Source organism: Hemicordylus capensis, chromosome 4 (assembly GCF_027244095.1).
Source record: "Hemicordylus capensis ecotype Gifberg chromosome 4, rHemCap1.1.pri, whole genome shotgun sequence".
Classification (NCBI taxonomy): domain Eukaryota; kingdom Metazoa; phylum Chordata; class Lepidosauria; order Squamata; family Cordylidae; genus Hemicordylus; species Hemicordylus capensis.
The window spans coordinates 27,976,628-28,004,470 of NC_069660.1; the positions used below are offsets into that span (position 1 = coordinate 27,976,628).

At 43.5% G+C, this 27,843-nt stretch overlaps 1 protein-coding gene and 1 long non-coding RNA gene across 3 annotated transcripts in view; one reads left to right on the forward strand and one right to left on the reverse strand.

The window, feature by feature from the left end:
• Positions 1–9,282: 9,282 nt before the first annotated feature.
• On the reverse strand, positions 9,283–27,386 carry LOC128324656 (uncharacterized). The gene is made up of 3 exons (XR_008307006.1): positions 26,800–27,386; positions 19,135–19,446; positions 9,283–11,708 (listed from the first exon to the last, which is right to left on the reverse strand). It is a non-coding gene; the product is annotated as an uncharacterized LOC128324656 (long non-coding RNA).
• The window catches only part of ADNP (activity dependent neuroprotector homeobox), a 64,756-nt gene continuing 63,920 nt past the window's right edge, over positions 27,008–27,843 (forward strand). Inside the window, exon 1 of one of the 2 annotated variants that reach the window (XM_053249453.1) lies at positions 27,008–27,683. The gene's annotated coding sequence lies outside the window, so the exon portion shown is untranslated. The remainder of the gene's footprint in view (positions 27,684–27,843) is intronic. The other variant, XM_053249452.1, reaches the window with a different exon arrangement.

Consider the following 27,843-nt stretch of genomic DNA (forward strand, 5'->3'; position numbering starts at 1 on the left):
CTATGGGGATTGGGGGCAAGGGGTAGGTTCCTTGAGCTCTTAAAAAAAGGAGGGAGGGGGCAGAAATAAGGGTAAAAAAGCATAGTACCTTGGTCTCCAGGAATGCCCCCAAAGCCTCTCTTTTTAAAAAATTAATATTTATTTGCTATATTTGTACACTACGCCAAACTTCTGTCTGTGGGTAGTTTACAGCAACATAAAACAAAATAGAAATTAAAACCTTAATTTAAAACCACAAGTGTAGTTAAAAAGCTGGGTGAGTAAATTGTCTTCAGAGACTTTTTAAAAGTTGTCAGAGATGGGGAGGCTCTTATTTCATCAGGGAGTGCATTCCAGAGTCTCAGGGCAGCAACAGAGAAAGCCTATCCCTGTGCCGAGCTGGTGGCAACTGCAGATGGACCTCTTCAGATGATTTCAGTGAATCTGTGACTCTTTAACAAAAAAGAGCCACAAAATGGCTATGCGCTTCAAAATGGCGACCAGAAATGACATCGGAAGTCATTTCCAGCCAATCAGGAACCATGGATAGGTGAAAATCACCTATATTTCATGCCACAGATAAAGAAACTGGGTCTCTATGACCCATCTGCGGATACATAGGAAGCTGCCATATACTGTGTCAGACCATTGGTCTATCTAGCTCAGTATTGTCTTAGACTGGCAGCAGCTTCTCCAAGGTTGCAGGGAGGACTCTCTCCCAGCCCTATCTTGGAGAAGCCAGGGAGGGAACTGGAAACCTGCTCTTCCCAGAGTGGCTCCATCCCCTGAGGGGAATATCTTACAGAGCTCACACTTCTAGTCTCCCTTTCATATGCAACCAGGGTGGACCCTGCTTAGCTAAGGGGACAAGTCATGCTTGCTACCACAAGACCAGCTCTCCTATCCTCATACATGATACATGAAACAGCGAATGATGAGGGTCTCCTGTACTGCTTACCTGAATCCAAGGCTAGATTTTTTCCAGGTTTTTAGATGTTAGAAAGGGGGCAGAGAGGGGTTGTCTTAAATGTAGGATCCTCTTCCTTTTGAGTGAATAGTATAACCTATATTTACTCCATATTTTTAAGAGGGTTGTCTTAAATTCAAGGTAGTCTTCTATTTGGGTTAATACAGTATGCAGGGATAGGGCCATAGTTCAGTGGTAGAGCATCTGCTTAGCATATAGACAGGCAGGTTCAATCCCCCGGTAGTGTAGAGGAAAAAGTCCTGCCTGAAGCTCTGGAGAATTAGTGGTTAGCGGGTAGAGTAGACATACGGAGGTAGATGGACCAAAGATCTTGACTCAGTGGATGGCAGCTTCCTATGTTCCTGTCTCTTACAGGAGCATTGGTATAATATCTGTGTTTATTATACTAAAGGGGTAGATAGGTCTGTTCCATCCTAAGCATCTCTTGCTGTAGAAAACCTTACACCTTGTTCTTAAACTACTTTTGAAATATCCTGTTCCTCTTTCAGGAATCACACTTGCATTTGAAGACGTAATGACTGAATTGTAATATGTTCATCTAGGACAGGGCTGCTCAACTTTGGCCCTCCAGCAGATGTTGGCCTACAACTCCCATAATCCCAGGCTATTGGCCACTGTGGCCGGGGATTATGGGAGTTGTAGTCCAAAAACAGCTGGAGGGCCTAAGTTGAGCAGGCCTGATCTAGGACAACATATGAATGAATGAATGAATCAATAAATAGCTTTATTATGATCAATGCTCAGTTATATATACAAACAGATACTACATTCAGATAAGTAAATCATAGAAAATATACCAACATAGAAGCCTCATGTAACATCTAAAAAGAAGGGCTGGAGGTTAGCTGTTGACGGATCTTAACAGCAGCTGCACAAAATTTGGCAACTTTGTAGGTAGTAGAAGGTTTCTTATCTGCAAGGAGAAGTGTGGCGTAAAATTCAGCAGTCCAGCTGGGAAAGCATGATAGCAAGGGAGAAATAAAACTGCACCGGCTATCATTATAAAAGGGACAAAAGAGCAGCACATAGTGGCCAGATTCAACCTCACCTGAGCCGCAGGGGCATAACCAACTGGCCAGAGGGGTTTTCATAAACCTACCAGATAAAACGGCTGATGGTAAGGTGTCATATCTTGCTCTGAGGAAAACCCTGTGATGACTTGGTAAAGAGAGGGACAATAGCTAGCTAGCAGGTTCCCTGTTAATATCACCAAGGCGCCCTCTTATGGTCTCCGGGATGGAGCTTAAATCATTCTGATGTTCAATGTCCAAGACCCTCCATTTGAGGATCTCCTTGGCTTGACTATAATAATGACAGATGTTCAGCAGAGAGGCCGAATGATGACAATTTACCCATCAGTGCTTGTGTCCAGGTGGATTGAAACCTATTGGCCTACATAAGAGGAATCAATCCCAGAGGGGAGAAATGTATCCTAAGCCAATAACTTAAGGATTAAAATCCATGCTTTTGTTTCCACCCTCTGGAGGCCTGTTCCCAACCTCAATGCTGTGTTGGAAATACATCGAAGGGCCCTGAATACTGCTCTAATAAACTTGGATTGGATTCTCTCCAGCGGCCTATAGTTAGTGTAGGGGCCCATTTGTGCACCATACAAAAGTTGGGCCAATAATTTAGCAGCAAATAAATTTAATGCTGCAGGGATAACCTCTCCACCTTTGGAGCGAAAGAATCTTAACGTTGCTGAAGCACTTCTTTGTGCCTGTTGGCCCAATGTAGTCCACATGGGCCTTCCATGACCCAGTGGCATGAAAAACCACACCCAGATATCTAAAACTATTGACCTGCTCTGGTATACAATATGCCAGTTAAATCTTTTAGGCCTCTTGGCAAAGACCATCACTTTGGATTTCTGGAAGTTAATTACCAAGTGGTAACCTTGCAATAAGAGGCCAAGGCCCACAGAAGTTTGTGAAATGATGGCAACATCATCTGCATACAGCAGGATTGGGATAGCTGTGCCTGCAATAGTTGGGGAATGTAGCGCTGGATCAGAGAGATTATTAGCTAGGGTATTTATGTAAAGATTGAACAAGGAGGGTGCCAAAATGCACCCTTGTTTAACTCTTACTAGTGGTTATTAAATTTGCGAGTGAGCCTTGAGGGTTACATCTCACTCTCACACTGGTGTCATCGTAGAGCTTCTGAATAAGAAAGAGTAAGTGCCTCTCAATATTGGTGTCTCTTAGTTTTCCCCAGAGGCTTATCCTTGAGATTGAATCAAAGGCTGCTTTGAAATCTACAAAGGCCACATACAAGGAGGACCTAGGTTTGTTGCTATATTTCTCAATCAGATGGCATAATACCAGGGTATGGTCCATGGTTGACCACCCTGTTCTAAAACCAGCCTGTTCATCACCCAAAATACCTTCAGTCTCCATCCAGTCTTCCAAGTTCCAATCTAAATGCCTCGTGTAAAGCTTACTCACAATACTCAACAGGCTAATTGGGTAGTAGTTGGCTGGATCACGTCTATCCCCCTTTTAAAATATGGGTACTATTATGGCTATGCCCCAGTCTTCAGGTATGAGCCCAGTTCAATCTATGCATGTAAAGAGGGCTGCCAGTTCAGAGGCCCACCAATTAGCATTAAACTTAATCATTTCAGAAGAGACACAGTCATAGCCTGAGGCCTTGCCAACTTTCATCTTCTTTAAGTTGCATCTTCTTTAAGTTGCTTCTTAACTTCAGCAACTTTAGCAAACTGCCCAGAGACGTAAGTTTTGGGTGGTATAAAAATGTTTCAATCAATCAATCAATACTGTAACGGGTGGTCATTCAGGGAGCAGGTCATTTTTTAAATCTACTGGGGCTAGTTCCTTTTCCTGAGTCAAATAGAGGACTTTAAAATGCAATTCCCATGTCTCCATAGGGAACTGACTCAAATGGGATGAATAATGCTCTGAGCAGCCAGCTGTAATACGCCAGAAGAGAGGGGAGTTCTCTCTAACTAAAGCAGTCAGCCGCTGCCAGGCCAGCCTTTGAACCTATCTTAGCTTCGATCAAAGATTTATATTGTCTTTTCAGGACTAGTAGAGTTGACGGAGTTGCACGTTGAAGGTCTTGTCGGTACAATTTATAGTTTGCCAATAGTTCCTTCTTGGCAGTTAACACGCACTTGGTCATACCAACCTCTAGCCCTACCCATTGGCTGACAGTTATAATTATTTCTTTCACCTACAAGATGATCTCGTATAATATGGATGAGTGTCCCATAATGATCATATACGAGCCCAGTCTCTCCCCTTATTAACTCATCAAGAAGTCCCATGTCTGAATTTAACAAAATGTCCACAACTTGAGCCCATCTCTAATCCCATTTAATCCGTACTTCCCCAGCCACCACTTCCAAAGCAAAATTGAGTTTATCCTTAGAATGGGATGTCCCAGCTGGCAGGTTCGTCCTTAGAATCAAAGGGAAATGATTGCTATCAGGGTGAGAGTCAACCTCCATTTGAACAACACTACTAACCAGGTTACGGGATGCAAGCCAGTAATCCACGGTTGACATCCTGTTCCCAGACCAGTAAGTAAATTCTGCTGGGCGGTCTCCACTCACTGTTCTGTTTTGAATACACAAATCAAATTGATTGGCCAACTGAGCCAAACACAGACCTGCAAAATTGTGTTTCCAATCCTTGGCCAGCTGGGGGAGGGGGGGAGAAGGGAATCTCCCATATCTTCTGGTGGGACAGCACGGTAGTAGGTATATAAAGCTGTGTCATCCTGCCCCATCCTTGCATTGAAGTTACCTCCCACTAGAATGTAAGCTAGAGGGTTGGCTTCAATGCATTCCTCTAGACATTTACCTAGGCTTTGCCATTGCTGCCCTACCTGGGAATGCTTAGATTAGGTTAAGTATATATTAATCAGAATCAATTGAACATGATTAAATTGCAATAAAACTTCAGTCACTCACGGGGCATGAAAAGGCATGGGGGTAATCTTCACATAAACTCCTCTTGCTGTTAATAAGGCCAGTCCTCCTTTGGGTCTACCCCCTTTTCACTAGGCCGAGCGTTGACATATTGTACATATAAACCATCCACCTCAATCTTATCCATGAGCCAAGTCTCCTGCAGGAAAAGAATATCAAATTTAGACAGGTATTCTGTAAAAGAGATATTTCTAGATTTGCAAGCCCAACCAGCTACATTCCACGTACAGAAGGAGAGTCTGCATTGATCTGATAATTGTCACTTGGGTAGAGCAGCAGTGGCTGGGACAGAGGCCTGTTCTTCAGGCGGATTTAATTGCTGAACTGGATTTGTAGAGCTCGAGGCCTTATCAAACTCCATTGAGCAGACATCCAGGGGAGATTGCTCTGTTGTTTGGTGGCCTGGTGGTCTGATGGAACCGGGTTGATCCTTTTACAAAGATTCTATAAGTTCAGGCAAAGATGGAAGGGGCCCCAGAAGGTCCTCCAGCTTTTCCAGTGATGAAATGGGCTCAGAGGGGAATTGCTGATTTTTCCTCTGGTTCCATAGAATCTGCATTGGAGTGCCTCTGAGTGCTCTCCGGAGCTATTCCTGTCAGATGGTTTTGATTTGCAAGCAGTGTCTCAGAAATGTCTATTGAATCAGAAGTCAAGAGTCTTACTATGGGCTTCCCATCCTGGGTCTTGGGATGCTTCATTTGCAGAGCTGTAGGGCTGTGAACTTCTGCACCAATCCCATCCACATCTTTTATCTCCTGGCTCAATTGTCTTGCATTCACCAATTGTAGCTTCATCAGGGATTCCATTTCATGCATAGAGTTCCTCTCCACAAACTCAGCAGGTTACAGAAAGCCCTCCCCCACATTTAACTGTTCATTAGCAGACATATCTTCTAGGATAACAGAACATTCAGTGAGGGGGTCCATCTGTATAAATTCAGAGTTCAAAAACTCTATTAAGTCCTAGGGAGACATTGGTTAAAGCAAATTGATCATATTTCCCTACAACCTCTGCTTCGCCAGGAGTTGAAATTCTGGAGTTATCAAATAGCTTATACTCAGCGTGCTGTTGAACAACTTTTGCAAGATGACTTACAATTGTTTGAACTGAGCACAGAGCTCGTTTGAGATTAAGCAGATTTTTATTGATTTCATTTATTCCTTGCTGCATCTCCTTTGCCGAATCATTTGAGGAGAAGGTTAAGCTATCCTCTTGAAGGCTGTCCAGAGTTTCAGCTGTAAGGCCTTGTTTATGTGGAACTATCTCAGCAGCTGGCTGTGGGAGCACATTTTCTGTAGTGGGCTTAGCAATGTTATGCAAATTCAGACTGGCTGTCGAAGATCTTGCAGTATTAACCCTTGCTGGTAATAATGAGAAAATGGAGGTGTTTTGAAAAACACGGACAGGAAGGATTTGATAGCCAGCCAGAGAAGCTCTCATTTTGAAAAGCATCAAAGGACTACATATGGCAAATCTCCAGAAGCACTTTGATATTGACACACAAACAGTGCAGTTTGTTTATAAAAGGTGCATTGGCACATAATATTTTTTCCAATAAATACAGCAGTGGACACTTCATGTTATGTAGTAACTAATATAATCTTCGGTTTGTAAATCTCACATATTTAGACTAAAGCTGACATTATTGAATCCCATTTTTCTGTTGAGGAAAAACAAAATGTATACTCTGATCCCTATCTATAAGCTTTGAGTGGATTTGAACATTTGCAATTCATAAAGACCTTGCACATGACTGACGGGGGTGAGGTGGGGCTGGGCTGAACATACCTCCCCCCACTTGATGATCCTTCCATGCTGGTAGGATGTGCAGATGTGCTGCTTGGAGCAATGCAGATTTCCGGAGGCCAGGACAATGCATCCTAGCCTCTGGATATCCCACAATCCACCACACAGCGATCACAGTGCATTGGAGAAATCCCTCAGGAATTGGGTGCTCTAGGTACCGGACTCAAGGAGCCCAAGCTCCTTGAGTCAGGTACCTGACTCAAGGTACCTGACTCAAGGAGCCTGTACCTGACTCAAGGAGCCCAAGCATACACACACGGTCACACCCTTAACCCTGGCTAAAGACCAGGGTTGAAAGAAGGGTTAGGTGGGCGGGCAGCACCGGATCCTGTGTGGAGCCCAGCGTTGCACACAAGCAGGCCAACCCAGGCTGGTGTCAAGGTCTTGACCGGACTTGGCTGCATGCTGTCGACATATAGTTTGACTAATGTATAGTTTGACTAATGTTGTTTTTCAGCAGTGAGTAGCTGAATGACGATGTGATTTATAGTGCAAGCCACGAGAGCTCCCATCTGGCAGGGATTTAAGGCTTATCAGCCTTCTGCAAGAGGCGTTTGCTTTTCCTAATAGTCTCCAATTGATCCCTGCGTCTCGTGACACGCCGCTGTTGGGGGGTCAGCAGGGGTTGGTTGCATAGCTCTTCTTCCGATTGGTCTTTCACGATTTCTGCTGCCTCAGGTTGTTGTGCCTGCTCATAGTCATTATCCACAGCTGTTTCATGAACACTGACAGCCGGGCTCTGCCCCTCAGACACTCCTGCATCGCTTGGAAAGTTGACAGCTTCCCCTTCCTCCTCGCTGTCGGAGATCGAGGACGTGACAGCTGGACTGGACTGGGCTGCCCTAACTTAGGTTAGGCTGCTCGTGAGAATATGTTTTTAGTATGGAAAGCCACACCTATTTAAAATGGCAGATGCGTAAATGTTTGAGGCGCAAGTGCACTAAGTTATGAACAGTCTAACCAATTTGAACTAAATTTGCTACAGCTGTATGGACACATAAGTATGCCCCAATGGTGTAGTTGGTGACATCCACCCTGATCCAAGATGGTAGACGTGTGGACTTTTGAGGTACAAGTGCACTAACTTGAGGACTGTCTAACTGATTTGAACGTGAGTGACACACAGGGACACCTCAATGGTGTAGTTTGTAATGATGTCATCCACTCTTATCCAAGATGGTGGACACATTAACATTTGAGGCACAAGAAGACTAACTTGTGGACCTTGATTTGAACCAAATTTAGTCCAGTTTTAAAGACAGTGAAAGGAAAGTAGGCTGATTAGTTCTTACTAGAACAACTTGTTAAATATTATAATATGCACATAAATACTCTGAAATGTTGGTTTGACTGTTTAGTGGGGGGCAGAGAAGCAGACTTCACCTTCAAATGCATGAGATCCAGTAGCGAATGCAAGGGGAAAATAAAGCATGCAGTTGGAAAGTCAGGACTCCTAATAAATAAGCTTTAAAATGAAATACCGTAGTCCCATAGTATTATCTAAAGCATTTTGCCATTCAGGAATTTATGTAAGGGAAGAAGTGTTCTTAATTTAACATGATAAACCACACATGTGGTGAAAGATGAAACCTGATTTTAATTTTTTTTCCCTGGACCCAGAGATCCAGCCAAAGCATTCTGGAATTTCATCCAGCAACTTGTGTGGGTAGAGATGTCTTTAGTATGCCATTCTAGCCATGCTATCACTGGTGTAAGTTCCCAGAATACCATGGGAGGAACAAAATCCATCCGCTCATGCCTGAGCATTTCATCCCATCACTATCCCAAGCAGTGTTCCCTCTAAGGTGTGCACGTGTGTGTATGCTCAGACATTTTTTGATGTCCACTCAGTTAATTTTAGATTCCGATCAGGCTGAATCAGGAAGGCCCCATTCTGAATGCACATGTGCACACACTGCCTTGACAATGCCGCCCAGAACAAAATTCATTCCTCACACAGATGAGAAAAGGGGGGAAAAGAATACTGATCCCAAGTGCCGCTTCTAGCTTGGGAAGGAGGCAAACATTCCTCATCTCCTCAGACTGTAGGCAGCATGGTTGGTTCAGAGGGCAGGGCTGAGTTACGGAAAGCAGGCACAGTCCCAACGCTTGCTCCACATTCACTGGCAATGAATTCAGTGGTTGATAGAAGAGCTTGCCCACCTATCCTTCACTGTGGTGGCTCCTCCTGTGTTTGTTACATTTATATCCCGCTCTTCCCGAAAGGCTCAGAGAGACTTACAGCATTCTTTAGAATTAGCAATCCTGTCCCAAAAGGGCTCATAATCCTTCAAAACATCAAACAAAAGTTAAGCGGGAGGGGGATTTTCATCCTCAGTGGCACAAGTGGTGTTGAAGCTACTACTCCTCTTGGGAGAGTAGTAGTGATGTGGGGTTGGAGAAGGCTTGGAACTCTGCATACCTAACATACTTGAAGGCCATCAACTAGTGTGTACAATAAACAGCTAAGTTCTGGTCTTCTGTCTTTGTTGCATTGCCGAAAAATGAAATCCATTGCAATACTAGGCAGATAGGGCAGACTCAGTTCTCAGTGACTCATCATCATCTTTATTGTTACGGTCATTCGACCAGCAAAACACAAAGTACAAAAGCTTTACATAAAAGCGAGCTTTACATAAAAATGAACTTGGTCAAATAAAATAATAAACTGTTGAAACATAAAATAGAACCATAACAGCCAAGTTCATCCATTACATAAAACAGAGGGCTCCATGCATTGTAATAATTTAATTCAATCCAACCCCATATTTCACGTCTCATCATTTCTTATCCTAGTCTTATTAGCCAGAAAACAGTACTTCGCCACGTTGTAAGATACTACATCCCAATGGTCTGTCAAAAGTAATTCCAGATAGAACTGTTCAGAACAACTGGGGTATGCTGTTAAAAAAGGACTTATATATCTCTCCCACAAAGTTCGAGAAAACTGACAGTTCAAGATAACATGGGCCATTGACTCCACTTCCCCAGAACCACAAGGGCAGACACGCTCCTTATAGGGGATCTTGCAATATCTCCCCTCCAGGACAGCCGTTTCTAAGGCATTACACTGGGCCAGCGTCAGAGCCCTCCGGAAACTAGGTACTAATATTTTGTTAAGGTATCTTGCTGGGCCAGACAGTGATGTTTGATTACCTAAATAGGTGTCAGCCCCTATCTGGCTTCTGTCCATCTGTTTCTTCATATCCATAATGCATTGGCGCAGACATGATCTTGCTCTCCCATAGCCCAAGACAACCAAAATATCGCTGGAGAAGCCATAGTAACTCAACCCCTTCTCCGCATAACATTTCCACCTAGACTTATATGTATCACTCAACACTAGGGGTGCTAGTCCTACTGGCTGAAAAATCAGCTTCAGCCAATATTCAAATATTACCAGTCAAACACTTGCCTCCACCCGAATCCAGCCTACTTCCAGTCACAGAAATGCACTGGGGACACCCCGGGGTAGTTGAAGCACACTTCTCAAAAACTTTGATTGGATTGCCTCCAGCCTGGCAAGGTTGGAATAGATACCTAGCTGCACTCCGTAAAGGAGTAAAGGCCAGACTTTGGCCGAAAAAAGTTTAAGGGCAGCTGGAACAAACTGTGCACCTTGCCTCCTATGAAAGGAGTTAATAGCTGCTGCTGCCCTCGAGGCATTTTGCATTATATATTCCTTGTGCGTATTCCTCCTAGTATTGGCCTGGAAGACTATACCCAAATACTTAAACTGTGATACCTTTTCAAGTCTATGTCCATTCAACATCCACCACCACTTCTTAGGTTTGTTGGCAAAAGCCATCACCTTAGTCTTTTCATAATTGATGGTGACTGCCTGTGAATCACAGTAGGACACTAAAGCATTAAGAGCTCTCTTAAGGCCAATTGGGGTCCGTGATAAAATCACTGCGTCAACCGCATATAGGAGTATATTCAAGTGTCTATTAGCCAACTTAGGGGGGTGAAAAGCCTTGTTATTCATCTGAGTAAGTAAGTTATTAATATAGAAATTGAATAACATTGGGGCCAAAATACACCCCTGCCTGACTCCCCTACTTGTTCTGATTTCATTTGTAAGATGCCCTTTGTTACTAAAACACACCCTTATTCTTGAATTTTCATGCATCTTAATTATTGAGAGTAACAACTGCCTATCGATGGAAGATTTACCAATTTTCCCCACAGTATTTCCCTTGAGATTAGATCAAATGCATATTTAAAATCTACGAACGCAGCGTATAAATGTAGAATTTGACTTTCCTATATATTTCTCGGCTAAATGTTGAAGTACCAAGGCTGGGTCTGCTACCGAACAATGTTCCCACTGTAGAATGCCTTAAGGACACTCTTTCCTCAAATGCCATAGTTCTGATCACAGTTCTTAATTACTTCCTGAGATGTATCCAGAGTAAATGAATTGTGGATTACAGTCTTTGTCTTCTATCTCTGTGTATGTATTATGAAAAATGATATTAGGAAATAAAATTTCCATTCGGTTCTAAGATTTAATTGAGGGGCACATGCAGTTGAGATAACAGTGGCAACAGCAGCCAAAGAAAGGAGTATGCTAGGAGTATGCTATCTTTTTTGTCTAAATAGCATTTTTTCCGTATTCAATGACACAGCAGGGTTGGAAGGGATCTAGTTCATTTAGACCATCTTCGTGTCCCAAGGCAGGTGACCTCCCTGATGCAGAACTGGCTGTCTGAAAGGTCAATCTAGTTCCTTTGTGCGCTGTGATTCTGAGGAAAGTGTGCCATGTAATGCATCCAATGATCTCCTGGAATTCCATATTAAAGGGGGAGACAGTAGTGATGGGCTAGCTATCTTTTAGGATTTTCACTGAGATCTGTGTTCAGATTCTCAATCAACCATGAAGTTCACTTGGATTACCTTGGATCAGTCGCTCTCAAACCAATATCACAGGGTTGTTGTGAAGATAAAATGTAGTGAAAATGTATACTGCCCTGAATTCTGTGGAGAGATAAAAATGTGAGTTCCTTATTTACAATTAAAACGTATTTTTACAGTTTAAATGTTTTTCCAAAACACCACCTTGGAATATGTTTTTAGGAACATAGGCAGCTGCCTTATATCGAGTCAGACCATTGGTCCATCTAGCTCAGTATTGTCTACAGAGATTGGCAGCAGCTTCTCCAAGGCTGCAGGCAGGAATCTCTCTCGGCCCTATCTGGAGATGCCAGGGAGGGAACTTGGAACCTTCTGTGTGCAAGCAGGCAGATTATGAAAGGTTGTATATAAATATAACTGTAAATTTATAGTTATATTTACACAGTAAATCTTTATACTGTGTAGGAAGTTTGCATGAAAATGTTGAATTAACTTTGTTAAGAACCAATTAGTTTAATATTCAGCCAAAGTTCAGAATAGTTCCCAAACATCTTAAAGTTTGTAAAGCCTTAGTGATTGTACTTGTTTGAATGTATAATAGCCTGCCTTGCCCTTAGGGCATGCAACACCACCTCTTATCTAACTCATCCTCACAGTGACCCTATTATGCCCAATCTACAGAGGAAGAATTGAGACTGAAAGACTGGGTGGTCACACGGAAGCCATGCCTACACCTCCTGATATGAGCATAGATCACCATTCTGTTCTCCCCATCAACTTAACGTTTGACAGATAACACTTAAGTCCTCTTGGCATGCTTCTGTGATGTCTCATTCCCTTAAATAGTAAGAAGTTTCTTTCCAGAAATTTATGGAACAGAAATAAATGATTTGAATGGAAAGCATTTATTTTTCAAAGGAATTCTTCTTTATTTATAAGCATCTTGCTGCCTTTGATTAGTCCCCACCCACCAGCTGCCTTGCCGTGTAGTAAAAGGACTATGGGCCAAACAGTTACCTATGACTGCTTTCTAGTTTCTCACTCCATCTCTGCAAAGTCTAGTACAATTTACCTGTGTCCTGAGTAGGGGTCTGCAAAAAAACCAGGTTGTCCGGTTTGGTTTGAGTCCAGACTGGACTCGAACTGGACTGGGCATGTTTGGTTTTGTGCACCCTGAACCTCTGGTTCATTTTTTGGGGTTCATGATTATTATTTTTTTAATTTTTTAAAAGAAAAATAACTTGCCACCACCGCTCCCAGGGGCTTCTCTGAGGCCATGGGGGTGGGGGGTGGGTCCTCCGGAGGCTCCTCCTCCCCTACTGGCCTCCATTAATGTCCGAATCACCTGGTTCCGGCGGTCTTCAGCCCGTTCTGAGCCTGCCCTATGTGGCGGTGACCATTTTGGAGGCCACCGTACATGCCCAATGGGCCTCTGCATGGCCTGGGTCATGATGATCAGGATGTCACATTGGCACATCCTGATCATATGTACTGGGCCAGGTGGACAGTGTTTCATCCAAACTGATCAACAAAAGCATGGGTGTGTGTACAGACACTTCTACACATGTACAAAATAATGTCTGAAAAGGGCTCTGCTGTTCTGTGTGTCTAGCTCAGGGATGTGGAACAGAGTCAGGGAAATGCAGAATGCTATGGTGTCCGAACATGGGTAAGTTATACTAGATGTTACAGAGCGGAGAGCAAGGAAGAATGTGGCTGCCATCTTCAGCTGCAGCCATGCATCTAGCATGAGAATTGACCCCTGAGTCAGCCTCTCATGCACTTGCGCCTGACTGGTGGCAGAGGAGCACCAGTCACACACATTTACTCCTTTCTTAACGTAAGCTCAAACGGATCCCACCAAAGATAAATTTTAGAGGCAGTCCTAAGCATAATATATTGTCTTTATTATTATATGCTTTTATTTATTTACTTTATCATATTTCTACACTGCCTGATATATACATCTCTAGGTGGTGTACTGATTAAAATAGACAGGGAAGAGAGCTGGTCTTGTGGTAGCAAGCATGACTTGTCCCCTTAAGCTAAGCAGGATCTGCTCTGGGTGCATATGAAAGGGAGACTAGAAGTGTGAGTGCTGTAAGATATTCCCCTTAGGGGATGGAGCCACTCTGGGAAGAGCATCTAGGCTCCAAGTTCCTTCCCTGGCATCTCCAAGATAGGGCTGAGAGAGATTCCTGCCTGCAACCTTGGAGAAGCTGCTGCCAGTCTGTGTAGACAATACTGAGTGAGATGGACCTATGGTCTGACTCAGTGTATGGCAGTTTCCTATGTTCCTATGACAGCAAATACAAAACCAGTATAAAACAGTTAAAAATCATAAAACAAGGTCACAGATAAAAACACATCAAATGATTTTTAAAAATTTCATTTAAAAGCCTAAGAAAACAGGTATGTTGAGAGTCCTGAAAGCAAACAGAGAAGGGGATGCTCTTATTTTGACAGGGAGCATATTCCGAAGGCCTGGTCCCAAGTCATAGGAACATAGGAAGCTGCCGTATATTGAGTCAGACCATTGGTCTATCTAGCTCAGTATTGTCTTCACAGACTGGCAGCGGCTTCTCCAAGGTTGCAGGCAGGAATCTCTCTCAGCCCTGTCTTGGAGAAGCCAGGGAACTTGAAACCTTCTGCTCTTCCCAGAGCTGCTCCATCCCCTGAGGAGAATATCTTACAGTGCTCACACTTCTGGTCTCCCATTCATATGCAACCAGGGTGGATCCTGCTTAGCTAATGGGACAAGTTATGCTTGCTACCACAAGACCAGCTCTCCTCTCCGTGCTGGTGGCAACTGTAATCAGACCTCCCCAGATGATCTTAATAGGCAACAGGGTTCATGACAAAAAAGGGGTGTCTAGCTCAGGGTCTTACATACCCTGGACACAAGCCGTTGAGGGCTTTATAGGTAATAACCTTTATGACCGTTTTGTGAATGCAGGAGTGTAGCAAGGTTGGAAGTGGGTCTTGGGGCAAAAAGTAAAGATGTCCCCCTGCCCTTCTCCCACCACTTCTTCAGAGAGGCAAGAGGAGGAAAGCAAAGAGTAAGCTGTCACTCTGGCAGTGCCTCCCCCTTTTCAGGACCCAGGATATTTGCCCACACCTTATTCACTTGTAAGTACACTCCTATAAACTGCCCTAAACATAGTTGGAAGGTGTGGTATACACAGGTGAAACTCGAAAAATTAGAATAATGTGCAAAAGTTCATTAATTTCAGTAATGCAAATTAAAAGGTGAAACTGATATACGAGATAGACGCATTACATGCAAAGTGAGATAAGTCAAGCCTTAATTTGTTATAATTGTGATGATCATGGCATACAGCTCATGAGAACCCCAAATCCACAATCCCAGAAAATTAGAATATTGTGAAAAGGTTCAACAGTCTAGGCTCCAGGTGTCCCACTCCAATCAGCTAATCAATCCATAACACCTGCAAAGGGTTCCTGACCCTTTAAATGGTCTCTCAGTCTGGTTCATTAGGAATCACAATCATGGGAAAGACTGCTGACTTGACAGTTGTGCAGAAAACCATCATTGACACCCTCCATAAGGAGGGAAAGCCTCAAAAGGTAATTGCAAAAGAAGTTGGATGTTCCCAAAGTGCTGTATCAAAGCACATTAATAGAAAGTTATGTGGAAGGGGAAAGTGTGGAAGAAAAAGGTGCACAAGCAGCAGGGATGACCACAGCCTGGAGAGGATTGTCAGGAAAAGGCCATTCAAAAGTGTTGGGGACTTTCACAAGGAGTGGACTGAGGCTGGAGTTAGTGCTTCAAGAGCCACCACACACAGACGGATCCTGGACATGGGCTTCAAATGTCGTATTCCTCTTGTCAAGCCGCTCCTGAACAACAAACAACGTCAGAAGTGTCTTACCTGGGCTCAAGAAAAAAAGAACGGGTCTGTTGCTCAGTGGTCCAAAGTCGTCTTTTCTGATGAGAGCAACTTTTGCATCTCATTTGGAAACCAAGGACCCAGAGTCTGGAGGAAGAATGGAGAGGCACACAATGCAAGATGCTTGAAGTCCAGTGTGAAGTTTCCACAGTCTGTGTTGATTTGATTTTGACTTTTGCTCTTATTGCATTTGTTCTTAGTGCCTGTTCTTGCGCAGCCAGGATTAAACCCTCTGTTTCTTTCTTCAAGTTGCCATTCTTAAGCGATTGCCAGGTCTTGGTGATGTCTGATTTCCCACTTATATTGTGCAAATATTGACCATGCAGTTGCTTATTTCTCCATTTTTCTGCTCGGTTCTTGACTTGTTCTTTCTTGTAGGCCTGCTTTCTTTCATTGGTGTTGAATAGTTTGGCGTTATTGACCATTTGAAGTGCATCTTCTTCACTGTCCTTGATATATTCTTCAAAGCCTCTTTTCTCCTCTACTGTTTGATGGACTTGCAGCATTCCTCTTCCACCTGAGCTGCAAGGGAGGTATAGCCTATCTACATCACTGTGGGAGTGCAGAGCATGATTGATGGTCATGATTTTTCTGGTCTTATGATCCAGCGTCTCTAGCTCAGCCTGGGTCCAGTCTATTATTCCTGCAGTGTATCTGATAACAGGCATAGCCCAGGTGTTTATGGCTTGTATGGTGTTCCCACCATTGAGTTTGGACTTGAGGATTTTTCTAACTCTCCTGATGTATTCACTTCCAATTTTTCTTTTCACTTCAGTGTGTGCGATGTTATCAGCCTGGAGAATGCCCAAGTATTTGTACTATTCTTTCTCTTCCAGGTTCTTGATCTTGCTTCCATTGGGCAGTTCTATTCCTTCTGTTTTTGTTATTTTCCCTCTGTTCATTATTAATGCAGCACACTTGTCTAGTCCAAACTCCATTGCTATATCGCTACTGAATATATGGACAGTGTTTAGCAGTGATTCAATTTCTGACTGGGACCTTCCATACAACTTCAGATCGTCCATGTACAGCAGATGGTTGATTTTACTGGATGTTTTAGATGTTTGGTATCCGAGGCTTGTTTTGTTTAGTATTTGTGAAAGTGGGGTCATGGCGATTACAAACAATAGAGGGGATATCTGAATGTTTTTGCTGACACCAGTTGTTTCTAAACATTTTAGTATCCATGTGTGAGGCAATGAATCGAAGGCTTTCTTGTAGTCAATCCATGCAACACTTAGATTTGTTTTTCTTCTCTTGCCATTTTCTAAAATCATTTTGTCAATCAGCAACTGGTCTTTTGTGCCTCTGGTGTTCGGGCAATTTCCTTTCTGTTCAACTTGAAGCTGTTTGTTAGTTAATAAGTGTTGCATCACTTCATCTGCTATTATTCCAGTTAATAATTTGAACATGGGTGGCAGGCAGGTTATCGGTCTATAATTACTTGGGACTGCACCTTTTGCTGGGTCTTTCATAATGAGATGAGTTTCCCCAGTTGTTAGCCATTGTTCAATATCACCTCCTTGCAAAATGTGATTGAACTGTTTTGATAGTTGTTTATGAAGGCTTGTTAGGTGTTTAAGCCAAAAGCCATGCAGTTCATCGTCGCCTGGCGCAGTCCAATTTTTAATTTTCTTTGCTCTTTCACTTATTAATTCTGGTGTTATTATTAGATCTTGCATTTGTTGGTTACATTTTTGACCTCTTTCATCCAGCCTGCTTTTATTTATAATCTATTGGATTGTCCCATAGTTTCCCCCAGAATTGCACTGTTTCTTCTTTATTTGGTGTTTCTAGGTTTCTTGCAGTTTCTCCTTCTATGCTTTGGTAGAAACGTCTCTGATTCATCTGGAATTGGAGATTCTGCCTGTGTTGTGTAATTCTGGCTTCATACCTGCTAATCTTCTTTGACGCTGCTGTTATTTTATTTTATACATTATTTATTTATATTATTATTATTATTATTATTATTATTAATTCAGTTTCTATACCACCCTTCCAAAAATGGCTCAGGGCAGTTTACACAGAGAAATAATAAATAAATATGCATGCATAAGAAAATCCTAATCATCTCTTCATTTTAATTTTTATTGAATAAATCCCCCATCAAATGTACCCAGTTGTTCAAGGTCTGACGACATGCTAAAAAGATCTCTTTCGTCTTATCAGCAATTTGCCTCAGAAAACTACCCTACGGGTTTTGTCAGGTGGAACATACAACTCTACTGCACTCTTTCCTCCCTCCCTTTATCTGGCCTGTTCCTATGTATATTTATTCAGAAGTATAACTGCCCTCTATTTTTAAGAACTCTTAGTCATATGAATTGTAATAGACCAAATCAATTAGATCTGCATATAAATAGTTATGAAGAAAAATAAATTATGTGTTTTTAGAAAATTAAGTCTTTATTGGCTTGGCGGGGAGCAGGGCTGGAACGGAAGAGAACGTAAATACTGTGACATGTAACTGTTATTCTGCAACCGAGATTTCAAACGAACTATTTTGTTCATATTTGCAAAGTATAAATTTCTTTTGGTGGGGAGAAGGAAGGAAGGACTGGCATGCCCATTAGTTGTTTAGTTTAATGGACTGGAATATTCTTGAAGTGCCTTTTAGTAATGTCTCTTCTAAAATAGTAAGCATGCATGTATTGTAGCCCTGTACAGATTTTCAGCTCTGAATACCCAAAGCTGAATAATCCACATTATTTGGATCTACAGAGACGACCATTCCCACTAATTATCTTGCACATTCCTGTGTTTATCCTAACACTAGTGGAGTTTCTTAAAGATAAATGGAGCCCTGCCCGTCACCAGCGACATTTGGGGAGGTGCACGGGGAAAGGGGAATCCTTTCCATTGCTTTCCCTGGAAAGGATTCTAAGCCTTCCCAGATATTCTTGGAGCTTGGTAGAGTTCTGTTTCTTTTTAATGGACTGCATTGGCACCAGGAAAAGCACAGCAGTGCACCCAGGTGAGTGTTGGGAATGGTCACCTCTGTGTGGTGCCAGGTAGGTTGTTCAGATTATTCGGATTTGGGTATTTACAGCCCAGTTCTAGTACTGGGTACAGGTCTTCTAGCCCAGGTCTAGTACCAGGGACCTCAAGTGACATAATCAAGTGACATATTGGGTGGGGAAGTGGTGCTTGCCCTTCCCCCTTCCTTGCACTTGTGTGCCTGAGGCGAGCACCTCACCCTGCCTCATGAAAGGGCTGCCCATGTCAAGCAGATCTCCAAGGCAGGAGGGTGGGAATGGAAGAGAAGCTATTCCTGCACACGTGCCCACACCAACATTTATTTTTAAAGGCATCTCCAGAATCTCCTCCAGAGGCAAAATAGGGACAGTGATTTAGCAGAGACAGATACCAGAGAGGAACTGTTCCTGGCAAATAAAGACAGTTGGAGTATGTGTTGTTGACAAAGCAAAGATGGAGTGGCAAAATACCTCCAAAACCAAGAGAAACAAGTCCAATCCCTTCTTAAAGTGATTTTCCTAATACTCCTAAAAATGCAGTGTGTGTGTGTGTGTGTGTGTGTGTGTGTGTGTGTCTCAAAATCATGACTTACAGCATTGGCCCTTCCCAAAAATACTGGCACATGTCCAAACTAAGCTTCTCAATAGTAGTACAGTATTTACCTGGATCCAAGACCAGTTTCCCGCCAAGTTCTTTCATGTTAGAAATCAGGGTCATCATAAATTCAGAGTCCTCTTTCTTTTGGGTAAATAAGGGTATAACCTGTATTTAATCTATAATTTTTAAGGGTCTCTTCTCAAGTTCAGAGTCGTCTTGTATTTGGGTAAATCTGGAACTCAGGAGGACCACTACATTTCATTGGACTTTGTCTAGTAATTTAGTCAAGATGTCAGCTATTGACCATGCAGGTTCTTTATCTGGACCATAGTTTTTGGAACTATTTCAGCATTGGACGTTGTAGGAGCTGTGGATTTCTAAAAAAACACAAAATCCTGTGTTACTCATTATTTAAAAAGACAAAAAAGGCTTTCAAAACGTTATTGGTGTTTTAATGAGAGCAAATAAATAAAGCACACATGATTTCATTCTGTATATTTAGGTTGCAGTTCTATTCACTTACTTGGGGGGTAATTTCTATTGGCTGATTTCTTAATAAAGCACTTGCATAACTAGCAAAGTTGTGCTAGCTAGTGCAAGAAGATCACATAGTAGCACATTAAAAACCTCAGGGTTTCATGCAATTGCATAAAAATTCCATTTAAGAAAATGGGGCACATGCAAGATGTGGTAGCGCAATACTAGTCTGGAATACAGGCTCTTAGCGCAAGTAGCTAGAGTGCAACAGCTTTGTGCTAGCATGATGTTCTTTCACTAGCACTTTGATAGGCAGGACATCAGCCATTAAACTCAATATGAATTACTTCTGAGTAAATATGAAAAGGATTGCATTTGTAACACTTACTACTACTACGACAATGAATATTTATATGCCGCTTTTCAACAAAAGTTTCCAAAGCGGTTTACATAGATAGAAATAAATAAATAAAACGACTACCTGTCCCCACAGGGCTCACAATCTAAAAATCTTGCAATCACTCACAGTAAAATATTTCTGAGTGAGTACTCCTAGATTCCCAAATCTCAGTACCCTAAGAAGGCAGGATTTAGCAATAACCAAAATGACTGGATCACAGAACTATTCATTTAGTCTATTTTTCAAACACAATGCTATACAAAGCGGCGGGCGGGGGGGCGGAGTCCCTCCCTCTGCCCCCTACCAGTGGAATTTAGATGAATGAGAAGAGGCACTTCTCGTTTCTCCAAAACAATCTGGAAATTGGTCCAAATTTCAAAATAGTCTTCCAATTTACCAGGTTTTGGGGACACTATTTTATAAGCCTGTCAGCTTTCTGAAGTGGTGATCATGCAAGGTATTGATTGACTGGGTTGGTGTTGTTGGTTTTTTTAAAAAAATCTTGTATATTCCTTCCAGAAGCTCAGAGTGGTAAACATGATCTACCTCTATGTTACTAGAGGATTGTTATGTTTTTGTTATGATACCTCATAGCAATCCCCATAATAATCCTCAGGCTTTGGCAGAATGATAATTATTAGTCCAGGATCACTTCACTGAATCTGGAGCAAGGTGAGATCTACAAAGACCTGCTAACTGGGCCAGATAAACATTCAAATGGAGGTTCTGTTATATTTAGCAGCAGTGGGGGAGCAAGTAGACCTATTTGTTCAAGCAAAGTTTATTTTCCAGTGGCTGTTCCTGGAATCTCCCTTGTGTCTCTCTTTATTTAAAAACAAACAAACACCCAGCATTGTGAGCCCCTTTGAGAGAGGTAAACATTTTCTAATGTTTATGCTCTGTAAGCTACTTTGGAAACCTTCTGTTGAAAGGCAGTATTAAATATTCTTAATAAATAGTAGGCACCTGTTGAATAAGAAAAACAATGTGCTTGGTAGTGGTCTTATTGTCCTCCACACTATGGATGTTTGCGCCTGCGTAGACAAACCCCAAGGAACCTTCTAGAGTAATAGAGCCTTTTGGCGGTAGCACCCCCCCATCACCACCATAGTAACATACTAGTCCCCTCAGACATACCTCCCTCAGTCTTCCAACCGCTGCGATAGCGACATCAGAGGACCCTCTGCCTTGGTTGTCATTCTGAGGCCAGAGCTTCACACAACCCTCCCTGCTCCCCACTATAGCAGTCACTTACCTGTTACTCTGATCATGGCAGTCAGGGACTGAGGGAGGTATGTCTGAGGGCACTAAAGGTAAAGCGTGCCATCAAGCCCTGGTGACCACAGAGCCATGTGGTTGTCTTTGGTAGAATACAGGAGGGGTTTCCCATTGCCTCCTCCTTGCATCAGTATGAGATGATGCCTGTCAGCATCTTCCTATATAGCTGCTGCCCGAGATAGGTGTTTCCCATAGTCTGGGAAACATACCAGCAGGGATTTGAACTGGCAACCTCTGGCTTGCTAATCAAGTCATTTCCCCGCAGCGCCGTTAGGTGCCTCTGAGGGGACTTGTAGGTCATAATGTGTGTGTGTGGGGGGGGAGGGCTACCACCAAAAGGCTCTATAGCTCTAGAAGTTTATCTGGGGTTTGTCTACACAGGCGAAGACATCCATAGTGTGAAGGACAATGGACCACTACAAGAACTACCATTACAGGTAAGCAACCTGACTTTCTTGTGGTACCTTAAATATTAACAAATCTACTGTGGCATAAGCTTGTGTGAACTACAATCCACCACTACTTCTTCTTCTTCTTCTTCTTCTTCTTCTTCTTCTTCTTCTTCTTCTTCTTCTTCTTCTTATTATTATTATTATTATTATTATTATTTTTCTAGATAACCCACTTTGAGAACTTTTGTGTTAAAAAGCATAATATAAACAGTAGTAGTCGTCGTAGTGTAATGACTTTATCAGAGGCTGACATATTGCACAACATTATGTGCACTCTGCAATGTAACATTCGTGCAGTTGTAGAAGAGCACTGTTGCGCTACATGCAAAAATTGTGCAAGTGCAGTTGTGCAATTGGAAATAATGGTCAACAAGTGTGCAACTGTGTTTGCACAATTTTTGCATTTAGTGCAGCAGAGCTCTTGTCCAACAGTCTGAACATTAAATTGCAAAGTGCACTTATTGTTGTGCAGTATGTCAGCCACCTTAAGACTCCATCAAATGAAGTGAGCTGTAGCCCTGCCTTCAAGATGCCCCAAGTTTCATTCTTGTTTTTTTGCCACAACAGCCTTTCAAGGCTATTTCTCTGGAAGCAGCTTCACAGGGTTGTTGTAAGAACATTATCTATCTATCTATCTATCTATCTATCTATCTATCTATCTATCTATCTATCTATCTATCTAAAACATTTAGACCCCGCTCCTGCTCGGGGCGGCTCACAACATTTATAAAACAATTACAATATAAAACCAGAAGAATAAAAATAACCAAATTAACCAAGTTAAAAATCCAAGCTAAAACCACAATCAAATTTAGTTTTCAATTCAAATTCAAACCTTAAAGCTAAAAACTAAGAATTACAAAAACTAAAAACATTAAAAAGCCTCTTTAAAAAGATGTGGTTTTAGTTGTTTCTTAAAAACACTGAGAGAGGAAGCATGGCAAAGCTCTTCAGGGAGGGTGTTCCAAAGCCAAGGGGCCACAACTGAAAAGGCCCTGTCTCTAGTCCCCGCCAATCGGATCTCTGTTAGTGGCGGCGCCATGATCAGGGCCTGAGATGACGAGCGGAGGGTGCTGGCAGGTTTATATGCAACATGTGACATATATGCATTAGACTCTTGAAAAGAACTAGTGTGGCATATTGGCTAAGGGTGGCTCACATTTGACAGCATCTCAGGAGTGTGGAACCACTAGAGTGGTAGCTGGCTGAGCATATGAATATATATGTGAATATGAATAGCTGGGTCAGCTCATCCTGAAAATTCCAGACACTGTGTATATCAGAGGTTGCCCAAGGTATTGTGGTGCTGAATGTATAAAATGCTGCCTTCCGTTATGCGCCTGGGTAGGTCCAGCCTCCTTTCAAAACCAGTCCTTGCAAGCTTTGAAAGTGCATGGGGGTAGCAGAGAGAAAGTTGCCAGCAGCCTCCTCTACTCTCCTCATGCTTCTTGCAAGCATTGCAAGGAGTGTGAAGAGAGGTGTTGCTTGCAAAGTCTGCAAGGGTTATAGTCATGTGAAAGAGTTCTATCAATGGCAGCAGCGAGGGGCATCTTGCTGCCCTGCTGTTGCCCCAATAATGTGCTGCCTAAGGCAACTGCCTCACCTCGCCTCATGAAAGGACCGCCCCTGTTCTCAGCCTCAGAATCCCCTCATGTGCAAAATGGGGATAATGATACTGGCATATAGGGCTGCTGTCAGCGTGCCCAGTAACTGTTGCTGGTGTCTACCTTATATTTCTTTTATGTTGTGAGCCCTTTTGAGATAGGGAGCCATCTTATTGATTTATTATTTCTCTATGTAAACTGCTTTGAGCACTTTTGATGAAAAGTGGTATATAAATATTTGCAGTTGTACAATATTTGCCGATATATTTGAGAAGCGCTTTGAACACTTGAAATATATTACATACATGCTATTAATTATTATTTCTGCTACTAGCAGCATCACCACCACCACCATTCAAATGCCTTTAAATATGATGTGCAGGTATGTGTAGAAAGAAGGCCCACATGTTGTGGGGACCTCAGCAGAAAGAAGCAATGTAGCAGTCATTTACCTGTTATTCTGATCATGGCAGTCAGGGACTGAGGGAGGTGTGTCTGAGGGAACTAAAGGTAAAGTGTGCCGTCGAGTCGGTGTCGACCCCTGGTGACCACAGAGCCCTATGGTTGTCTTTGCTAGAATACAGAGAATTCTAGAATTCTAGAATACACCACAGAGCCAGCATGGTATAGTGGTTAGAGTGCTGGATTAGGACTGGGACTCCAAACACATTAATTGCACTTCCTCCACGCAGTCCCTATTGATGGAGGCCAGGCCACAAATGTTAGGGGTGGTGGGCAGATGTGGGGTCTAATACAACATTCTTTTGCAACATTCTTTTGCAATTTTCTTCATGTGTGTGCCAGTCATTAACTCAGACAGAAAAAAATTATACTGATGGACATGATTGAGATGGAAGTGAAACCTGCCGCCAGTTACTTGTTAGAGATATGCACGAAAATTATTTTGCCTTTTGTTTTAAGTTTGAAACAAAAAGCAGATGGTCAGAACGTTTCATCGAAACAGTGGTCGAATCGGTTGTTTCAAAGACACAAAACTCAAAAATTTCAGAGTCTTTTGGCCATAGGGAACAATGGGGAAACTAGAAACACCCCATTGTTCCCCATGGACATCAAAGTGGGGGAGGCGAGTCCCTAGCTCCTAGGGACACCAAAGTGGGATCTTATGTGGGTTTGGGGGAAAGGTTACACATTTGTTAAAAATTGCTTGCTTGCCCTTTTCTTTTGTGGGTTGGGTGGCAGGTAGCACCCAACATGCCCTACCACTCAACCCACTTAGGTGTCCTTAGGAGCTACCCATGGGGAACATTGGGGTGTTTTGAGGTTCCCCATTGCTCCTTATGGCCGGAACAAGCTGCACTCAGAACGTGCAGTGCACACAAGTTTTGCATTGTAATTTGCAGTGCATTTTACACCCCTGCCTTGAAAAACACTGAAGAAGCACACAGTAAAACGGAATCTGTCCCTCCCAACACAGAACACACATTTTGAACACAGTCCAAAAATGGCCAAAAAAAGAATCACTGACCCAGAATCCATTGCTTGCCACGGTGCGTGTGCTGCAGTAACATCATTGGCACAAGTTCCAATTGTGTATATATATCTGGTGTTTTTATAATTCTAAGTTTTTAGCTTTAAGATTTTAATTTGAAATTTTAAAAACTAAATTTGATTGTGGTTTTAGCTTGCATTTTTAACTTGTTTAATTTGGTTAATTTTATTAGTCTGATTTTATATTGTAACTGTTTTATAAATGTTGTGAGCCACCTCGAGCAGTAATGTACTGGAGGAGCGGGTTTTAAATGTGTTAAATTAATAATAAATAAATAAATAAGTTGCTCTCTCACATGCAACTAAGACTTCTTACTTCCTAGCATTGTAACAGCTGCCATAGCAGCATTCTTAGTAGCAGGCATATCCAAAAACTAAACTAGAGTAACTCCTTTAGACTCCCCACTCCCTCCCTCCTCCCTGTGCAATTGGGGCACAGTTGCCCATGGCCTGTATGATAACAGGCCAACCAAGAAGCAAGAGATCACAAGCCAATTGGAAGCTAGTGCCAGAAAAGCAACCAGCAAAGGAAAAACAGGTCTCCAATATGGCACTCGAAACATCAAAATGTTGCATTTCGAAATGGGTTTTTTTTTTGTTCCAGGCTTGAAACAGACCCTTTATTTAAAGGGCATTTTGTTTTGAGTTTGAAACATCATATTCGTAAAACAGCCGGTTTCGAGTCGAAACATTTCGCACATCCCTGTTAACTTCTGTCTGGGGCTGGGGGGGGAGTTTTCCCACACGTACTGAGTCCCAAATTGCAACCCATTCACAACCAGCCCATATCTGCATGGTCCCACCTCAAGTTCTGTTTTTTGGTCATGCTACACTGTAATAGACGTGGAATATCAGAAACTGGGTTAGGCAGGAACTGGTTTAGTACCGCAACAGCAAATTGTTGCCTCTAATAATGCTGGTCACTATTGCATTTTCTGTGGCATGCAAGATGAAAATGCAGTTGTGAGTGATAACGGCATTGACAATTGTAAAATTGGACTTTATTTCTTTGCTCATGGCACTGTTGCTGCTCTGTGTGTTTAGTACTTTGCAGCCCATTGTTTGATTGCTACTGGTGTATCTGCTTAGGATATTCCCATGGACAACCCAATTATAATTTGCAAGCTGCAGTTGCTATCATCTTGCAAAGTCAGTAATCAGATTATGCCATTGCTGTAATGCTATTAGTAATATGCAATGTATGACGGCGCTTTATTATGTGGTTAGTGTTGTGTCACCATCATGTATTTGCTAACTTTACTGCAGGAGCAATCACTTCCTAGTCACCTATGTAATTGCCATTTGTCCTGTTACTGCTTAACTACCATTTTTTCTTTAATTGAGACTATCGAACTATCCTGCAATGAGTTCCTCTCCAATGTTTGGGCTGAAATACAGCACCCATGATGCAATAATAACCATATAGTCCCATATTTCCAATGTAATGTCACATGGGTCCTCAAGACTGGATTAAAAGTTAGCTACAGTATACAGTTCAACAGGATGCTTTGTAATATTGCACAGGAAACTGGTATACAATTGTGGGATTAAAGACTTTTGACACCTCTGATACAATGCTGCCCCAAGTGACTGCTTGTATAACTGGATAGCCCCGAGAATAAAATAAATACTTTCCCAATAAAAAACATCATTGCCAGGCCATGTATTGTTGACACTGTACTGTCTGTGACATAACAGTCATAGACACTCTCCCACTATTCATATTTTTTGATCCATGATGTTTCATGCACACTATTTATGAATCCATGATGATAATGCTGTGCCTATGGATGCTCACTATTCTGCAGAAAGAAATATGATGATGGAAGTGTGTGGGACACAAGTGGGACACAATGCAGAAGTCATCCTCTGATTTGACAAAGAGCAGCCACCAGGCTGTGGTACAGAATACCCAATCTTTGCATGACTTGCTGCTTTTCACACTCACTCACACACTTGTGAAAGGCGTGTGATCACCAGCCTAACTGCACGAGGTGTCATGATGCTCACCCAGGTGAAACTCGGGTCACGTGTTGTGCTCACTATCAGATCACGTGGGCGAAGAACTCACTCCAAGCTCTTCTCCACCCCCCAGGCATGGTGACCCCCTCCCCCCTCAGGGAAGGATGTAGTGCCGGCCGGGGGCGGCGGAGGGATAAACGGGCGGCGTCGCATCCCTCTCTTCGGCCCCAACCGCAGGGCGCGGCGCCTCCTAGCGGAGCCGGGGCAGATCCCGCCGCCGGGTCCCTTTCTCGCGAGAATCCCCCCATTCTAACGGGGTTATGTAACCCGCTCCCCTCCACCTCCTTTTAAAGGGCCCGCTTCCTGCCACGGCAGGAGGGGAGTGGGGGACGACGGGAAAGCAAGTTCCACAGTTGGGGTTCAGTCACTCACCCCCCTTCCCTCACTCCCCTGGGGAGTCAGGGTCCCCCTCCTCTCCGGCCGGACAATGAGTCCCATATGCTAATGAGAGCCCCGCGTCACTTCCGCTCTTTCTCGGCCGCCATCTTGGCCAGGGCAGGTTCTGGGCAGGAGGGACCCGGCTGTATTGTCTGCAGGGCGCCGAGGGAGCCCCCCCTCCCCTTCCCCGCGGCCCGGAGCTCGACACCCCTCGCCCCGGTGACTGAGCCCGGCGGAGCCGCCGACGCCGCCCCCTCATCCCCGCGCAGGCCGAGCCCCCGCCCTGCCTCCCTCGCAGCCCGGCCCCCCTCGCCTCCCGCCCGCCATCCAGCCCCCTTTGTCTCCCCCGCGCCGCCGGCTCCGCTCCTCGCGCCCGCCCAGCCCATTCTCCGCCGGGCCGCGTCCAGCCCCAGCAGCGCCGTCGCCGGGGAAGGGACCGCCCGCCCGCCGCTGAGGAGGAGAAGGAGGAGGGAGCGAGCGCGGGACCCAGCCAGGTAAGTGCCTGAGCGCGCGCGGAAGCCCGGCGCAGCCCTCTCTCCTTCCTCCCCTCCCTCCTCTCGTCGTCGTCCTCGTCCCCGCCGTCTTCTTTCTCCTCCTCCTCCTCCTTCAGAGCAGCCTGAGCCGGGCCCGGCGGCGGCGGAGCTGCTGCTCGCC